Source organism: Lutra lutra, chromosome 7 (assembly GCF_902655055.1).
Source record: "Lutra lutra chromosome 7, mLutLut1.2, whole genome shotgun sequence".
Taxonomy (NCBI): Eukaryota; Metazoa; Chordata; class Mammalia; order Carnivora; family Mustelidae; genus Lutra; species Lutra lutra.
The window spans coordinates 88,510,598-88,527,193 of NC_062284.1; the positions used below are offsets into that span (position 1 = coordinate 88,510,598).

At 38.7% G+C, this 16,596-nt stretch overlaps 1 long non-coding RNA gene across 1 annotated transcript in view; it reads left to right on the plus strand.

The window, feature by feature from the left end:
• LOC125104605 (uncharacterized) overlaps positions 1-16,596 on the plus strand; it is a 77,062-nt gene that overhangs the window by 27,986 nt on the left and 32,480 nt on the right. Inside the window, exon 2 of the long non-coding RNA XR_007128663.1 lies at positions 3,995-4,588. This is a non-coding gene — a long non-coding RNA (uncharacterized LOC125104605). The remainder of the gene's footprint in view (positions 1-3,994; positions 4,589-16,596) is intronic.

The following is a 16,596-nucleotide window of genomic DNA, read 5'->3' on the forward strand; positions in this document are numbered from 1 at the left end:
TTAGATTTTGTATCTGTCTGGAAAGGAAGGCTCACTAAGATAGTGTTTATTTTATAGAGTAATTATCTTTTCTTAAATGTTGTTCTCACTTCAATTCCAAAAAGTGCCACTGCCAAATAAAAACTTCACTTTTAAGGAGAATTCATGTACTAGATTTAGTCAGGATTTAGTTTAAGGTTCATGCTCTTGGCTTCTGGTGGCTTTGAAGTAAGCTATTAATCTGTGGTTATATAGAAATCTGGTAGGTTAAAGAGAGAGATTCGTATGTGCACATAGACAGGGGAAGAGAGAGAAATACCACCTTCTTTTCCAGGTTTTATGCTTTTCATCATGAACCTGAGAGAATAATCCAGTCTATATAAGTAACTGCAAGCCTCATGAGTTTCTGTTGACTATTTGGAGATAAATTGTGTTGAAATTCTCATAGTTACTACTACCTCTGCCTGTTAAGTAGATAGTGGGAACAACCTTCTTTCTCTCTAAGGAAAAGGTTGGGTGTTTGAATTAGAGATACAGGATGCCTAGGGAACTCCAGCCTGACCTGGCTGTTCAGCTGAAGACATTTCTTGCTTTTCTTACTGGCGGCTTTTCTATCAGCTACCACTAAAGTGTTATCTTTTGACAGCCTGCTTCTATGAGAGCACATCTTGACATGCTTTCTTACAATTTAGGGGCCTTTCTTAAGTAGTTGTAGTTCTTCGCAGTTCCCAGTAGTTTCCAGTAGCCGCTACTCCCCATGGTTTGATCTACTCCCCGTGGTTTGAGCTGATTTGATCCCAGGCCTCTTGCTTCTATAGAAACATTGTCTGTTTCCAGCCTTCCTTTTTAGCCTCAACTCTTAACTAGTTCTTTTCTTTCTGTTCTTCCTCAGTGGACTTATTTATATCAATACACTTGCAGTTATTTAATATGACCCCCTGTTTTGAAATTCCTTCTCCTCCTCATGTCAGCACCCAGCTTTGGCTCAGGATTACTTTTTCTATTATTTCCCAGATGGAATTAATCACTAACTCCTTTGTGACCCTCATATATACGCTAATATCTGTTATAAGCATCTATACTTCTTTGTTATTGTTTGTATCTTCTTTGAGTGGAGTAGAAAGCCTTGCCCAAATTGCAGATTCTTGAATGAAATAAATAATATTCTTTTAAGCCACTAAATTTTGGGGTAATTTGTTATGCAGTTATAGAAACAAATAGATTTCTGTCATTTGGAAGTGGGGTGCCATGTAACAGAAATCTAAAAATGTAGCAATAGCTAAAGCCAAACTAGGACTAGACAGTGAGCAGGAGATGGGAGGGTTTTGAAAAGATTGTTGGTAGAAACCTCATAGCCCTTGAGGAAGTCTGTGAAGTTTTTAAAAAAAGTGAAGAAATATCATTTGGAATTAGTGAAAATATCCTTGATATGTAACCAGAAAGTTCAGCGACATTGTCACCTATGGTAATGTGGAAAGTAGGAAATAGCTTCCATGATAATGATGAATTGTATGATAAAGGTATTTCCAGGAGGTATTTTCTGGCTATTTCTTGCTGCTTGTAATAAAATATGATAGGAGAGAGTATTATGGTATGAATGCTTATTATGTCGCCCAGAGTTCTTAGGTTAAATCTTAATGCTCATGCGATTTTATTTGCAGTTGGGGCCTTTGGGGAGGTGCTTAGGGTCATGAGACTGGAGCCCTCATACATTGGAGTAGTGCTTTTATAAAAAAGAGACCCCACAGAGCTGACTAGCCCCTTCCACCATGAGAGAATACAGTGACAGGTTGGCAGTTTTCAGTGTAGAAGAGGGTCTTCCCCAGAACCCACCTATGTTGGCACCCTAATCTTGGGGTTCTAGTATCCCTTTGGAACTGTGAGAAATAAATTTTTGTTGTTTATAAGCCACTCTGACATTTTGTTAAAGTAGTCTGATCGGAGTAAGAGAGATAAACTAAGGAAAGAATTGTTAAATATGAAGGAACCAGAACTTTCTGAGTTCAAAAATAAAACTCTTTTCTAGTTTCTCCAGATGGCAGACATTTCTCAAATTAAAAAAATTCTAATGGGAAAAAACCTTAAAAATAAAAACTTAAAAAAAGAAAAAAAAAGAAAAACGTCTAATGAAAAGAGATCAAATCTAGAGTATTGTCACTTAACAATGAAGCCAAGGGACTGATTATAAACTCTTTTTTGAGGCCTCAGGAAATTTAATGTCATGCTTCACAAAGACACAGTAGTCTCTTTAAGGACCTGAGGATCTGCAGTGCTTCATAGATCTTTATTAAGCAAAAGATTCTCTAAGAATTTTAAGAGCAGTATCCCTTTGGACATTATAGGAATCTCAAGGAGTTAATTTGGAATTTATGGGTGCGGCTTTTTTCTAATGGAGTGGATTATGAATTGATTGATAAGAAGTCCATACAGTTTAAAGAAGACTTTATAAGGGCAGTTTTAGGTTCAGAACAAAATTAAGCAGAAAGCACAGAGTTCCCAAATACTGTCCCTCTCATACACTGGTGTGGTACATTTGTTAAAATCAGTGAGGCTGCATCGACACATCATTATCACTCCTGGCCTGTAGTTTACAATAGGATTCACTCTTGGTGTATGTTCTGTGTGGGCTTGGACAAATGTATAATGACACATATCCACCATTATAGTATTATACAGAATATTCTTATTGCCCTAAAGATCTTCTGTGCTCTGCTAATTCATCCAGTCCTCCCCCCAGCCCCTGACAAACTAATCTTTATTATTTACATCGTTTTGCCTTTTTTAGAGTGTCATACAGCTGTAGTCCTACAGTATTATAGCCTTGTCAGATTGGCTTCTTTCATTTAGTAAGAATATGCATTTAAACTTCTTTCCTGTCTTCTCATGGTTTGATAGCTCATTTCTTTTAAATACTAATATTCTGTTGTGTACATGGCTTATCCATTCACCTACTGAAGGACATCTTGGTTGTTTCTAAGTTTTGGCAGTTATGAATTAAGCTTCTATAAAGGTTTTGTGTAGGTTTTTGTGTGGACATAAACCTACTCTTTTGGGTTAATACCAAGGGCTGTATTGTATTACAAGAGCATGTTTAGTTTTATAGGAAACTGTCTTCCGAAGTTTCTGTACCATTTTCTATTTCCACCAGCAATGAATGAGATTTCCTGTTACTCCATATCCTCACCAGCATGCAGTGTTGTTAGTTTTCTGGATTTTGGCCATTCTAGTAGGTGCATAGTAGTTGCATTTTACTAATAACATACGACATTGAGCATCTTTTTATATGCTTATTTGCCATCTGTATATCTTCTTTGGTAGATGTTTATGCAGGTCTTTTGCCAGTTTTAAATCTGGTTGTTCCATTTTCTTATTGTTGAGTTTTAAGAATTCTTTGTGTATGCTAGGTAATAGTCCTCTATCAGATGAGTCTTCTGCAGATATTTTCTCTGAGTTTGTGGCTTGTTTTCTCATTCTCATGATCCACATAGTTTTTTAAAAGGATTATATCAATTTAGACTGAAAGGCACAGAGACAATACAAAATGAAAAAAGACCGTTGGATCTCAAAGTTGTACAGTCAAGAAGCATGCCAAGAACATGGCTAGTTACCATGAAACCTACAACCCAGAGTGGGGAGACATGAGCCACATGGATCATTCCTTAGTTGAGGAACTAGAAGCATATGCCCAACTGGGTTTTATTTATTATTATTATTATTATTATTTTTAATCTTCCTATTTAGTTATTTATTTGACAGAGAGAGAGAGAGAGATCACAAGTAGGCGGGGGTGGGGGTGGGGAAGCAGGCTCCCCGTTGAGCAGAGAGCCCAATGTGGGGCTCGATCTCAGGACCCCAAGATCATGACCTGAGCTGAAGGCAGAGGCTCAACCCACTGAGCCACCCAGGTGCCCCCCAACTGGGTTTTAAACTTGTTATGGTTTTAAACTTGTATGCCTGCTCCATCATTGTGTATTCATGTTTGTGGAGATAGATAACTTAACTTTCTTTTTTACAGCTTTTCAGATCAAGAGGAACTGTACTCAAGGGGCTGTATTTAAGGAACTGTACCCAAGAAGTTCATCCATACCTGGACCTCAAGCCTGAGCCTGATAGTTTTGTGGGTATTGGGGGAGGGAATAAGTATATATATTTTTTGCATGTGGAGGCATGTGGACTCCTGTGACCAGAAGGTGGACTGTAGCATATGGTATTTTTGCATACTGGTTTCAACAGTATTTGTGGTCGTCCATGTTCTGCTAGAACCATGCCACTTAGAGACTGAGTATTTCCTCCTCTTGAACTTGGGCTGGCCTTTGAACTGATTAATAGAATGTGGAGGAGCTGATACTGTATGACTTAGGCTGGATCATAATAGGTGGTACTGTTTTTGGCTGACTCAGGACGCTTACCTTTGGAACCTAGCCACCATACAGAAGCTATTTGAAACTAGCCAGGGTTTCATCTGACTGCATCAGCCACCAAATGTGTTAGTGAATTAGCCTTTTTTAATTTCAGCCCCCAGCCTTTGAGCCACCCCAGTTGATACTGAGTGGAGCAGAGACAAGCTATCTCCTCTGAAACCTGTTTAAATTGCACATTCATGGGCAAAGTAACTGGTGTCTTGGTCAGGAAGTACCAGTGTTATTTATTTATTTATTTTTAATATAGCCATAGTAACTGAAATAATTAGAAAGGTATATAGTTTCAGCGTTTGTTTTTTAATTAAGTTTTGGTAATAAAGTTTTGCTGGTTTCATGAAATCAATTGGGAAACATTTCATCTTTTATTTGGTATGAAATAATTTAAATAAGATTGTAATTACTTGTTCCTTAACTATTAGAACTCAGTTTTAAAGGTTTTTTTGGGTGTATTATTTAAGATAATGGTCACCTGGGGCACCTGGGTGGCTTAGTCATTTGAGCGTCAGACTCTTGATTTTGGCTCAGCTCATGATCTCGAGTCAGGCTCTGTGCAGAGTCTGCTTGTCCCTCTCCCTCCGCTCTTCCTATAGCTTGGGGATGTGTTCCACCTGTCTTCTCACTCTCTCGCTCTCAAATAAATAAATAAATAAATAAATAAAATAAAATAAATAAATAAATAAATAAATAGTCACCTTGGGGCTCCTGCGTGGCTCAGTGGGTTAAGCCTCGACCCTCGGCTCAGGTCATGGTCTCAGGGTCCTGGAATCCAGCCCCGTATCCGGCTCCCTGCTCTGCGGGGAACCTCCTTCCCCCTCTCTCTCTGCCTGCCTCTCTGCCTACCTGTGATCTCTGTCTCTCTCAAATAAGTAAATGAAATCTTCAAAAAAAATAGTCACCTTTCCAGTCTTTTCTTTGGTAATTTGTCAGTTTGGGTTTTATACTTGGTTTAGTTTGGGCTGTTTGTATTTTCTAGGAAGTCATACATTTCTTCTGTTCCCAGTCTTGTTAATATTTGTTTTATATTCTTAAGCAGTTAAAACAACATCTTTTAGAATTATCAATTCTCCTACTTTTTCTCTGTATCACCAATTATATCTGTTATTTTTATTCATTCACTCTTTATATTTTCTTTTGGTTAACTTTGTGCTTTAAAAAAACAAAACACGGGACGCCTGGGTGGCTCAGTGGGTTAAGCCTTTGCCTTCGGCTCAGGTCATGATCTCAGGGTCCTGGGATTGAGCCCCACATCACATCCAGCTCTCTGCTCAGCGGGGAACCTGCTTCCCCCTCTCTCTCTGCCTGCCTCTCTGCCTACTTGTGATCTCTCTCTCTGTCAAATAAATAAATAAAATCTTAAAAATAACCCCCCCAAAAAACCCTTAAGATAAATACAACATTTCTGCAGTTGTAGTCATTTGTCTTCATAATGAAAGGATTTAAGGACATTAATTTTTATCTTAAGTATGGCTTTTGCTGTGTTTTGTACATTTTTATGTATTTACTTTTTTATTAATTTCTGTGGAGTTTGTGATTTTTCCTCTTTGATCAGTTAATTTTCAAGTCTTAAGATGTTTCAGACCATTTAAAAATTATCTCTAATAATGAATTACGATCAGTGTCTATGGCCTGTAATATACGTACTTTAAAATATTTGTTATAGTTTGCTTTATGGAAATTTTTATAAAACTATGAACAAATTAAAATGTAGATTCTGTCATTGAGTGAAGTAAGATCCTGTATTGTCTTACTTTAGACTGCTATAGGAAAGAGGCAGCCTCACCCTTCAAAACCATTCTGTCCCCCGAGTTCTTGCACTCTGAAACTATGATGGCAGTGACAGCTCTGATGATTTCTAATTTACCCTGGTAGAGGGTAGTAGTGGTGGTGGTAGTGTTATTCTTTCCATGTCTTGAAGAATAGCACCTGGCTTCTGTTGAGATGGATGCTTTAGGTCTGTGGCTTAGGTATTAATCTCCTTATCAAATGGTCATTTTGCTGTACTGTTAGTGTCCTCTTCCAAAAATACTTTTTCATTTTTTGCAGTATGGATAGGCTGAAAATTTTCCAAATCTTGAAGTTCTAGTTCCTTTTTTTTTTTTTTTCCATTTTGCTTAATGATTCTGTCTTCCAATCATTTTTTTCTTCTCACATTTTACCATAAGTGGTCAGGAGCCAGGCCACTCCTTCAGTACTTTGCTTAGAGATCTCCTCAGCTAGATATCTAATTTCATTGCTTGCAAGTTCTGCCTTCCACAGAACACTAAAACATGAACACAGTTCAGCCAAGTTCTTTTCACTTTATAATAAGGACCATATTTTCTTCAGTTTCCAATAATACACTCCTCATTCCCATCTGAAACCTAATCATAGTGGGCTTTGTGGTCCATATTTTTACCAGCATTCCATTCAGGATTATTTAAATATTTTCTAAGATGACTGAGGTTTTATCTCCAGCTCTCCTCTTTTCTTTCTGGGTCCTTACCAGAATTACCCTTTAATGCTCATATTTTGAGATTGTACTTCTAAACATTTCAGCCACTACTCATTATCCAGTACGAAAGTCACTTCCTTATTTTTAGGCATTTGTTATAGCGGCACCCCACTCTTGGTTCCAAAAATCTGTTGTAGTCAAGGTTCTCCAGAGAAACAGAATCTGTGGAGGCTGAGAAATCCCACGATCTGCTGTCTGAAGCTGGAGGCCCAGGAAAGCCAGTGGAGTAATCCATTCCAAATTCGAAGGCCTGAGAACCAGAGGAGCCAGTGGTGTAAATCCCAGTCCAGGGTCCGGAGAAGATGAGAGGTCTCAGCTCAAATGATGAAGCAGGATAAAAGGGGCAAATTCCTCCTTCCTCCATCTTTTATTCTGTTTAGGCCCTCAACAGATTGGATGATCCCCTTTCACACTGAGAAAGGCAAGCAATCCCATGAGTCCACCAATTCAGATGCTAATCTCTGGAAACAGCTCTCACAGATGCACTCAGAAATAATGTTTAATGTGGGCACCCAATGGCCACTCAAGTTTACATATAAAACTAACCATCAGTAACTCATCAGTAGATGAATTTAAGGAAAAGTTACTCTGGAGAACTGCCTGAATTAGTCTGTTGGAAAAATCAAGAGGAAGAAGTATCTGGAAACTAAGAACAAATACATACCAAAAAAAAAAAAAAAAAAAATGAATTAGGACAAAGACATGGAGTTAAAGACTCCAATTTTCTCATACTGTTTCTATGGAAATTATTGGAACTTGTGCATTATCAAAATAATGGCATAAACCAAGGGAGAAGAAAACAAAACATAAGAAATAGGATCTAACAGGAAAGAGAGGCAAAGGAATTTACTGAGTGTTGGTGAAGAGAGACAACAAATGACAGCTGTGCAGCAGGCCTGCAGATAAACCAATTTAGATTGAAACAAGTTAGAAGACTCAAGGAGAGACTTCTTTAAGAAGATGAAATTTATAAAATACCTAATGGGTTTGAGTGTATTGAGAAAAGATTTACATAAGTTTTGGAGATCATGGATAAATATTAAATATACAGAAAAGCAAAACTTGAAAAAAAAAATAATTCTTAACCAGAGAAAATAATTGTAGTAAACTTTATGTAGTAAACAGTTGTTAAATACTGTATCAGAAGTATTTACGTAGTCATTATATACAATGGATATTAATTTAAACAATGGCTATGGATCCTATTGCATTGAATCTGATACTGGTACCACAGGCCTCAAGAATGGTGGCTGGTTAGTGGCAGGGGCAGCAGGAGGAGAGATTGAATAAGAAAAAAGATGGATTTTTATCTATCATTCTGATAGGGTTTTGGAAGGACAAGGAACTATGTGCATGTGTGTGTGTGGTGAGAATGGTGGTTATATGTGAAAGAGAGCTAAATTCTCATCTTTTGTAATAAATATTATTAGTAGATATTAATGCCTATAATTAGAAGTCAGTAAGAATGTAAGATTATAAGAATGTTACTTAGAGAATGGGGTTAAATACCAAAGCCCAGCAGAAAGGGTTGAAGGCAGTTGCTTCAGGAGTGAGCAATTTGAAATGTATGGGGCCTGATGTTTTTTATAACAAGTCTTTTAAAGTTTTAAGTGATGCACATGTGTAACTCTGTAAAAAATAAAATCCCCAAAAACCTAAATTAAAAGGAAATAATGAGAGAAAACAGACTTGATAGATCCAAAAGATATATTAGGAGTTCCACAAAAATTAAAAAAAAAAAAAGAAAAGAAAAAAAGAAAATAGTAAGACCTTGTATCAGAAGAAAGACCCAAGTTTGCATCTTGGAGGGTACCCCATTTCCTCATGCCAACCTGAGTTTTAATTAGGGTTAATAAGAAAAACTGGTATTAGTTATATACCTGGGAAATTTTCAAACTCCAAGGATAATGATAAATTCTTAATTGGATTCTAGATTTAAAAAACAGCAACACAAAACCGTGTTACTTGCAAAGGAAAAAAATTCAGACTGAGATTGAGTTTCCTGTATGCAGCTTTGGAGACTAGAGGCTGATAGGAGTGGTGAGGGAACTACACCCCATGAATCCTATAGTGGACTAAACTGTCAGTTACTTGTTAAGGAGAGAGATATTTACAGATATGCAAGGATTCAGAAATTAGGGAAGTCTTGAGGAGTTACCCTAACAAAAGTGAATAGTAACTGTAGGATATGAGAAGATAAAAAACAGAGGAAATAGTGGTAAGCAACAAAGTTGACAAAATATATATATATATATATATATATATATATATGTATATGGTTCAATCTCACTGAATAATGACAGACTGTTGGAAAATGCTTACTGTAAGTTCTAAAGAAGTATTCAGATTTCTCTAGCTTTCAACTTGAAGATTTTTCAGATAGAAATTTGAAAGGCTTTTACCTAGATTCACCAATTTCTCTTACATTCTTTCTCTTCTAATTCAAGAATACTACTTCTTTAGAAATAACTAATTCGAGGGCAGGAAAAGCAGAAGGTGAGCCTGCATTGTTTTAACATGCCATAAGTCAGTTGCTCCTGTCAAAAGGGAAGAGTGCATGCAGATCTGTGGGGGAGTACTTTAGGGAAAAATACCCATAAGGGAGTGAATAAGGCAGGTCTGGAAGAGAGAGAAGTTGAACTGTGATGCAGTTCATCTTCTAAATGTGAAACTTTGGACCTGAGATGGCCTTCAGAATTCTGAATTGAGGCACAGGGGGTTGACCCTTATGCCTCTCATGGTCAGTTTATTTGTTGTGGGCTTCCTTTGGAAAGGGTGCATAACCTTGGGTGAGGAAGCTCCCTTCAATTGAGAACAATCCTGGGGAGAAGCTAGTTAGGAGCTGTTGCATACAGTATTTTCATACCTGGGGAAGAGTGCCTTGGTCCTTGAGAAAGTCCTGGAAAGGGGCACCTGGGTCGCTCAGTTGTTGAGCATCTGCCTTTGGCTTGGGTGATGATCCCAGGGTCCTGGGATTGAGCCCCACACTGGGCTCCCTGCTTGACAAGAAGACTGCTTCTCCCTCTCCCACTCCTCCTGCTTGTGTTCCCTCTCTCACTGTGTCTCTCTCTGTCAAATAAATAAAATCTTAAAAAAAAAAAAAGTCCTGGATAGTGCATCCTGACAATTTCCATTATTATCTTTTTGCTTCATATTTTAAGTTTATCCCATCTGGGGATAGCTCCTCTAGAATTAATGGTTGGTCTTTTTCTGGAAATAGGAGTGGTAGGTAAGTAGGACTTAACTCCTTAACTCTAGTGTTTGTTGAGACCACTGGTCTTGGGGCCACAGCTAATAATTCATTATATCCTTTTGCTATTCTAGATTTCCTCTTACCTTTGGCTCTGCTCATCTAGGCAGATTGCCTGAGGGCACTGAGTCCATCATATCTGAGAGGTTCTGAAGCCTAGTCACCATGCTCACTTGTGGCTGTTTTATTTGTCTGTTGTCAAAATTAGGCAAAAGAGTATAAAGAGACACCTTTCATATATATTCTTCATATGACAAACACGTTTCTCATCTGGGTGATAAAAATATATTTCCCTGGCTGATAAAAATACAGAAGTCCTATGCCTTTCTGATGGTGAAAGTCAGGTGCTCCTCCCAGATTGGTGACTTTTTTCCTTTCTCTCTGGTCTTTTGGCCCAAGGTGCTTGAAATGATCAGGTGGCTGTTGTAACTTAAAGCTTAATGGGCTATGTCCCTTGGTAAGAACAGGACCTATAGGTTCTTAGAACCTAACATTGCTGGGAAGGGAACTACAAATTGCTAAATGGGTCACTGGAATGATGGCAAGTGAGGCCATTCCTACTTTCCCCCTTTGTTTCCTGGCCGTATGTATTTTACTTATTACAGATGCAGCATCATATAATGGTCATTGATTTAGAGTGTAACTGTTATCATGGAGGATAGTAGATAGTATCCACATGGTATTTCCAAAAGGGTGCTTCAGTCATACCTTGAGAATGCTCTTCCATTGCTCTTAGTCTGGCAGCTTCTGAATGCTGCAGTATGTGAAAGGACCAGTGGATCCCATGGTCTTTGCTTATATCCTTTGCTATAAAGAGAATCCCTTGGTGTGAAGTAATGTTATGTAGGATACAGTTAAAGCGGACCTGAAATGTTGGCTCATAGGAAGTGGTGCTTCCTCCTTAGGAAAGAGGCTTAGTTGAGGTCCAGAAATCTTTCCTCATAGGGAAATTAATTTCCAGAGAGAGACCTGGGTGCTCTGGAGTTCCTTAGAATTGATAGGCGAATCCTACTAGATCTCAAACTCAACTCTGTGATCCTGGGCTATGTAATTAATATAGACAATTCAGGTAGAATACGTTTCAGATTCCTTTATACCTTAGCAGTGCTGACTCCTTATCAGATAAAATTTATTTACTCTGAATGTTTCTTCTTACTTGGTTTTCTTTCTTTTTTTTTTAAAGATTGTATTTATTTATTTGACAGAGAGATCACAAGTAGGCAGAGAGCAGGCAGAGAGAGGGGGGAAGCGGGCTCCCCGCCAAGCAGAGAGCCCGATGTGGGGCTCGATCCCAGGACCCTGGGATCACGACATGAGCCGAAGGCAGAGGCTTAACCCACTGAGCCACCCAGGCGCCCCCTTACTTGGTTTTCTTAAGAGCTGATGACAGAGCCCACTGGTATCTTGTTTTAAAGTATCCTATGATAATCAAGAGTTTATGGATTATAGACTGGTGGGAAAATTATCTGTTAACTTTATATTCTTTATTCTACTGATTTCATGTATATGGATTCTGTAAAATGTAGGGTTTTTTGGGACAAGGTAAAAGATACCACATACACAAAGAAGTACAGAATGTGCACATCCGGAGTTAAAATATTTATTTAAAATTGTTTTGAATTAATAAAAGTTTTATAGTGTGCTGCTTGTCTTGCCTGTGCTTTTTGATTGTCATTAATTTATTCATTTATCATATATTTATTAGCTATAAGGTTCGGGTTCTGTTTCAGGTGCTGGGAATATATACGTGGAAAGGATACAGTATCTGAATTTTAAGGAGCTTATGGTCTGATCTGCAAGATAGACAATTGTAATAAAATAAGTACAGTAGTATATAGTATGTGTTATGAAAGAAATGTGTACAGGATGGAGTAGAGCCCAAGGGAAGGAGTAGTCCATTTCTGCCTCAGAAGGATGGGAACCTGCTGTCAAGAAATATTTCCTGATGACATGATGCCTGAATCCTGAAAGGTAAGAAGGTATTTTTATTAAGTTTCCAGTAGGTGATATAAGATCTTTGAGGACAAAGAACTGATACAAGTTTGGGTTCCAGCACAAAGGAAGAATTTGTCAGTAAATGAAGACAAAAGTTCTCCAGTTCTGTTTGCAAGTGTATAACTATTATAAAAGATTTTTTTTAGTCACCAGTAGGTGGCAGTGTTACCCCATAAAAAAAGCTGATCACCAAAAGTTGAAAATTATTCCTGAATTTCCAAACCTGGTAATGACGGTATTCTGGGTTAAAAATGGATGAGAAAAAGTGAGTTTGAAATTTTTTTCTCTGCAGGCCAGCTTTTCTTAATAAGGCAGTGTCTTCCCTCCCCTCTTCCCATTCATCCTGAGCCCTAGAGATTTCTGTAAAATTGATTTAGACACTTCTCATTCCAAGGCTTGTGGGAATCTGAAGCCCTCCTCAAGATTTCTGCACTTCATTGACCCAGAAACAAAACTGAGCTCCCTGCCTAAAAGCCTATTCACATTAAACATTCATGAGTATAAGAGCCTTTAGTGAAGATTTGGAAGAAAGGATAGCAAGCAGACTTTATATAGCAGCAATGCAAACAACCTCAAATGAGTCAGACATCTTCTCAGGTCTCAAAATGTCCTTTGGCCACCTACCACCATGGGGTTTTACTGGATTCATTTGTTTCAGCCTTTATCTAGTGGGTTCCTCTTTTATCCTTCTTGGCTTTGGAACTTCAAATTCTTTTCTCTGACTCCTTCATCTTTTCACATGTTCATCCTTCATATTTCTCTGTCCCTTTTCTCTTCCCTCTCTCACCTTTTCTCTCCCTATCTTACTGCTACTCCAAACCTACCAAGGTGCTCTACAGTAAAGGGCCCTTCACTCTGTGGGGTCCCCCTCCTTTGAAGGCAGTAGTGGCAGTTTATTACCCTGAAATAGAAAGCCAAACAGTCTTTCTGTCTTTAAGTATAATAAAAATACTGAAAACAAAACAAAACAAAAAACAAAACCAAAAAACCACCCTGCAGATATTTTTGTAAAAACTTCCATCAGGGTTTTCAGCTAGTGGTTGCAGGTTTTTCCTTAGCAGGGTGTTATTAAATGAGTTTCTCCCTCCATCTTCCATGTGCCTAGAAAATAAATCCAGTCTTTCCATGATCTGTCATATTTGTATTATTTTCTGCTGGTTTTTTTCCCCATAGGTTTAACTGTGCAACTCAGTGTAGTCCAGGGATTGGTACCAGTTTACAAATTGTGATTGGTTTGGTGTAGGGGACCATTCCCTCCCCCCTACCAAACTTCCATGAAAATTTTCAACATAATATTTGAAAGAATCTGTTTACCTGGATTCTATCATTCTTAACATGGTGTTACATTTGCCTTCTACCCATCCATCTTATTTTTTGATGCATATCAAAGTTAAGAGGTGACTATAAGTATACTTCATTCCTAGACATTTCAGCATGCATGTAATTAACTGGAATTTACTATTTATTTTCAAATTGTGTGTGTGTGGGGGGGGTAAATTTACATCACAGTGATATCCAAATCTTAAGCATACCATTAGAAATATTTTGACTGATGCAAAAGCCAGGGTTACCCAAATGCCTGTCAAGATGCAGAAAATTTCCGTAGAGAATTTATTTGGTTGTTAGTCTTTCTACATATTAGGGAGTATAAAATGGTTAAACTCTAGACTTTTCTAGGCCTGCATAAACTATTGGGAAGAAATTCCTTATAGTAAAAGAGATTTTAGCTGAGTTTTATTTTGTCATTGTAGAAACATCTCAGATTAAGGTCTGCATCTCTGCCTCTTGTTTCAATTTGATCACTCACAGTGACATTATAAGTAAGCAGAAACAGAAGCAAAATGGGCAGTGCCTGTGAATTAAGAACCAGAACTAGGTCTCTCTATCTATCTATCTCAACTACCTGGAATGCTTTATATCTTTGGCACTCAATAAATATTTGCTGTCTCCTAAGTATCTGCTACAAAAATTTACTGGGTCTATTTTATAGCTATAGCTTGTTCACCTGGAAAATGATCATGAAGCCAAAGCTACAGAAAGTGTCACACATCTTCCTCACTACTGAAGTAGGGTTAAAGGTAGAGGATGTGATACTGAGAGCTTTTCAGGGGCACAGAGGTGAAGAAAGAAGGGCAGCTAAATTCTGACAGAACAGCGTTGAAGTCCCAGCAATAAAGAGACCTGGTTTCTGAGTTCTCTTATGGTTCCTTTGGGAGTTCAGAATCAGGGCTTGACCTTTCCAGGTTCTGCTGGTTCATGCAGATGAGTAGTTACTGCTCCTTGAAGGTGCTTATATGGAACAATCCTGATACATGCTTATAGGAAAGAATATAGAGGGGCGCCTGGGTGGCTCAGTGGGTTGAGGCCTCTGCCTTCAGCTCAGGTGATGATCTCAGGGTCCTGGGATCGAGCCCCACATCAGGCACTCTGATCAGCAGGGAGTCTGCTTCCCTTCCTCTCTGCCTGCCTCTCTGCCTGCTTGTCATCTCTCTCTCTGTCAAATAAATAAATAAAATATTTAAAAAAAAATATAGAGCAAAAAAACAGTAGCAAGTTATTTTATTAAACTAAGCTATAGGGGCGCCTAGGTGGCTCAATGGGTTAAAGCCTCTGCCTTCAGCTCAGGTCATGATCTCAGGGTCCTGGGATTGAGCCCCGAATCAGGCTCCCTGCTCGGTGGGGAGCCTGCTTCCTCCTCTCTCTCTGCCTGCCTCTCTGCCTACCTGTGACCTCTGTCTGTCAAATAAATAAATAAAATCTTAAAAAAAACACAAAAACAAAAAACTAAGCTATAGTCAAGGAATTCAGACTCACCATTCTTTGTTAATGAGTATGTTTCCCACTTCACTGATGTAAAGTCAAATACACCATGAATTCTGTCTCTGAATTGCTGTATTGGTTACAAATCATTTTCTTCCCAGATGGAAATTTTCTCCAGAAGAAATAACAATAGTATTTTGGTCGGTGTTCATTGTGGAGAATAAAAATTTACTCTAAGTAGTTTAAGCAGAAAGAGATTAATCACAGAGTATTAAGTGGCTTACAGATTGTAGTTTGAACTTCCAGGAATGGTTCCCAGACCCACATTGGGTGAAGAGGGATTGTTGCCTTTGCCACAGTTGGAATGCTATAATATCAGAAAGACACCACTACAACTATCTGCCCCAGGGTTTCTGCTATGAACAAAAAATAGCCACCAACTTAGGAAGCTGCTTTACACCTGCCGTCCCAGACTACGCCACTGCTATTTCAAATCACCAGTGCAAGTGGATGCCAGAGTCTAAGGTTAACATCTTATTGTAGGAACTTAAATAAAATCTAGGGCTCTAGGTGCAAGAGATTGGGCAATAGTTTTTAAGCTTTTTACCCCCAGTACTAGAAGAACGTGTTAGAACATGTACTGAGTGAGCCATTCCACTGTGTCTAGTAGAAATAGCCAGTATTTGGAGATTTGACCAAGATGGCAATGTAGGAGGCTGCTGAATGTCCATCCTTTCATGGATGCATTGAATGTGCAGCTATACTGGGAGAAGTACCCTCTGAAAGAAATCCAAAAGCTAGTTGAGCCAACTCCCCACATTGGGCAGAAGAGAAAATACGTAGTGGGTAGGAAAGGTTGAGACACACCATAAACCATATCCCTGTAGAGTGTCATAAAATTGAGAGGGAAACTCCAAATTCCAGTTTTTCTTTGGGGGACTAAGATTTTGGACTATACATCTAGCACACCAACTTATGACTCCCAGGTGAGACACTTGACTGCAATCATCCTCTTTGTGACATAGATGGATCTTGCATACCCTTGCTTACTGGGAGCCACTAAGAACAAAGGTGGCTTGGATAATCCTAAAGGTTTGAATGATGACCAGGAGCTTGGACTAAACTGATTGATGAAATTCATCTACATGAGACCACTCTGTCAAATTGAGAGAGGTGGCTTTTATATCTAATGTGCAGAAACCAGCAGAGTCAAGACATCTGGATCTGAAAGCCAACAGGACTTGGATCTACAAGACCCACAAAACTATTGCACACAAAAGTTCTTAGTGGGTGTGTGACCACTTGACACAACTGCCTCCCTAGGCTCAGAGTAGAGGGACAAGGAAAAAGTGCCTGTCTTCTAGTCTTTCCCTGAAAAGAGTCTGGCTATACATGATATTATTTGAGGTCCTGGCTTTTTTTTTTTTTTTTTTTTTTTAAGATTTTATATATTTGAGAGAAAGCATGCACCAGTAATGGTGCTGGGGGTAGGGGCAGAGGGAGGGGGAGGAGCAGATTCTGCACTGAGGAGGGAGCCTGACACAGGGCTGATCCCAGGACCTTGGGATCATGATCTGAGTGGAAGGCAGATGCTTAATGAGCCACCCCGGTGTTCTGAGGGTCTGGCTTATTCATTTAGTATGTATCTAGTGGCTGGCTGTGATACCCTCGAAAGATTAGGGAGGCTATTGGAAATTTCC